The sequence below is a fragment of the Triticum urartu genome, chromosome 5A, assembly GCF_056163025.1.
Source record: "Triticum urartu cultivar PI428250 chromosome 5A, HENAU_Tu73, whole genome shotgun sequence".
NCBI lineage: Eukaryota > Viridiplantae > Streptophyta > Magnoliopsida > Poales > Poaceae > Triticum > Triticum urartu.
In genome coordinates, this window is record NC_141877.1 from 136,502,026 (window position 1) to 136,505,457 (window position 3,432).

The window sequence follows — 3,432 nt, forward strand, 5'->3', positions numbered from 1 at the left end:
GCATTATTTGGGAGAGATATCTTTTTACCTCTCTTCCTTTTTCTTTTCTTCTTCTTCACCACATCATGTGTGGGTTCAATCCTCTTTTTGGAGCTCCTTATTAATGAGATTGGTTGAATAGGAGGCTCCTCCTTGTTACCTGATTCATCATAAGAAGTAATAGGAGGATATTGGGAAGTCTCTTCCCTTTCATTAGTATTCTCTTCATTTTCTATTTCTTTTCTTTTCTTTATATAATTGGCAATATAAAGATTTTCAATGCAATTCACCGCACAATACATATAAATTTCCTCTAGGTCAAAATGAAGAACTCTATCAAGGGCAAATTTTGGAATATCCTTAGTTATACGTTTCATTTCTTCGTAGCCCATAAGCAAACTAAGTTCATTATAATATGCAAGGGAAATAAAGTCATCACAATTTTTGGACACGATTAGATCATGAAACAATTTGCATTGGATAATTAAATGACCACGTTCATTACAAAGCTCACAAGTATGGCCAAGAAAATTTAAATTTTCAGCACAATCATCTAGCCTTTCTTGCAGCAATTTAGTTTCTAAGTACTTATGCCTCATGCAATATCTATCTTCCCTATTTGGTGTGTACTTACAAACCCAATGCACTCCACAAAAATTGACATGTTTATAGGAGACATTTTCATCATAACTAGTACAATCATCATTAGTATCATGGATATTCAAAGAATTTGTACTAACAACATTGCAATCATGCTCATCATTCAAAGATTTAGTGCCAAACATTTTATAGATTTCTTCTTCTAGCACTTGAGCACAATTATCATTTCCATCATACTCACGAAAGATATTAAAAAGGTGAAGTGTATGAGACAAACTCAATTCCATTTTTTATAGTTTTCTTTTATAAACTAAACTAGTGATAAAACAAGAAACTAAAAGACTCGATTTCAAGATCTAAAGATATACCTTCAAGCACTCACCTCCCCGGCAACGTCACCAGAAAAGAGCTTGATGTCTACTACACAACCTTCTTCTTTTAGACGTTGTTGGGCCTCCAAGTGCAGAGGTTTGTAGGACAGTAGCAAATTTCCCTCAAGTGGATGACCTAAGGTTTATCAATCCGTAGGAGGCGTAGGATGAAGATGGTCTCTCTCACGCAACCCTGCAACCAAATAACAAAGAGTCTCTTGTGTCCCCAACACACCCAATACAATGGTAAATTGTATAGGTGCAATAGTTCGGCGAAGAGATGGTGATACAAGTGGTATATGGATAGTAGATAAAGGTATTCGTAATCTGAAATTATAAAAACAGCAAGGTAACTAATGATAAAAGTGAGCGTAAACGGTATTGCAATGCGTTGAAACAAGGCCTAGGGTTCATACTTTCGCTAGTGTAAGTTCCCTCAACAATGATAACATAATTGGATCACATAACTATCCCTCAACATGCAACAAAGAGTCACTCCAAAGTCACTAGTAGCGGAGAACGAACGAAGAGATTATGGTAGGGTACGAAACCACCTCAAAGTTATTCTTTCCAATCAATCCGTTGGGCTATTCCTATAAGTGTCACAAACAGCCCTAGAGTTCGTACTAGAATAACACCTTAAGACACAAATCAACCAAAACCCTAATGTCACCTAGATACTCCAATGTCACCTCAAGTATCCGTGGGTATGATTATACGATATGCGTCACACAATCTCAGATTCATCTATTCAACCAACACAAAGGACCTCAAAGAGTGCCCCAAAGTTTCTACCAGAGAATCACGACGAAAACGTGTGCTAACCCCTATGCATAGGTTCATGGGCGGAACCCGCAAGTTGATCACCAAAACATACATCAAGTGAATCATGTGGTATCCCATTGTCACCACAGATACGCACAGCAAGACATACATCAAGTGTTCTCAAATCTTTAAAGACTCAATCCGATAAGATTACTTCAAAGGGGAAACTCAATTAATTACAAGAGAGTAGAGGGGGGAAGAAACATCATAGGATACAAATATAATAGCAAAGCTCGCGATACATCAAGACCGTATCACCTCAAGAACACGAGAGAGAGAGATCAAACACATAGCCACTGGTACATACCCTCAGCCCCGAGGGAGAACTACTCCCTCCTCATCATGGAGAGCACCGGGATGATGAAGATGGCCACCAGAGAAGGATTGCCCCCTCCGACAGGGTGCCGGAACGAGTCTAGGTTGGTTTTCGGTGGCTACAAAGGCTTCTGGCGGCGGAACTCCCGATCTATTGTCTTCACGGATGTTTTTAGGGTGTATGGAGATATATAGGCGGAAGAAGTACGTCAGGGGGGCCACGAGGGGCTCACGAGGGTGGAGGGCATGCCCAGGGGGGTGGGCGCGCCCCCTGCCTCGTGACCTCCTCGCAGATCCCCCGACGTGCACTCCAAGTCTTGTGGGCTTCTTTCCTTCCAAAAATGAGTTCCGTGAAGTTTTAGGTTAATTGGACTCCGTTTGATTTTCCTTTTCTTCGAAACCCTAAAACAGGGTAAAAACAGAAAGTGGCACTGGGCTCTGGGTTAATAGGTTAGTCCAAAAAATGATATAAAAGTGTATAATAAAGCCCATAAACATTCAAAATAGTAAATAACATAGCATGGAGCAATAAAAAATTATAGATACGTTGGAGACGTATCAAGAAACTGCTAGAGATTTTCTTCCTTGCAATGATAGGAGTGATCTTAAGAAATTATTAGCTAAGCTGAAACAAAAAACTCTGAATGCTAGAATGAAATATGATCCTGCTTATGCTACTTCACCTATCTTTGTTACCGATAAGGATTATGATTTCTCTGCTGACCCTGAGATAATTACTATAGTTGAATCTGATCCTTTCTATGGCTATGAATCTGAAACTATTGTGGCACATCTTACTAAATTAAATGATATAGCCACCCTGTTCACTAATGATGAGAAAACTAGCTATTATTATATCCTTAAATTATTTCCATTCTCATCAAAGGGTGATGCTAAGATATGGTTTAATTCTCTTGATCTTGGTTGTGTGCGTAGTCCCCAGGATATGATTTATTACTTCTCTACTAAATATTTCCCTGCTCATAAGAAACAAGCTTCTTTAAGGGAAATATATAATTTTGTGCAAATTGAAGAAGAGAGTCTCCCACAAGCTTGGGGGAGGCTTATCCAATTACTTAATTCTTTGCCTGATCATCCTGTTAAGAAAAATGAAATACTTGATATCTTTTATAATGGACTAACCGATGCTTCCAGAGACCACCTGGATAGTTGTGCTGGTTCTGTTTTCAAGGAAAGAACACCAGATGAAGCTGAAATTCTATTGAATAATATGTTGACTAATGAAAATAATTGGACACTTCCTGATCACATTCTTGATCCAATTCCTGAACCAACTCCTAAGCCAACTCCGAAGAAAAGGGGTATTCTATTTCTCAGTCCT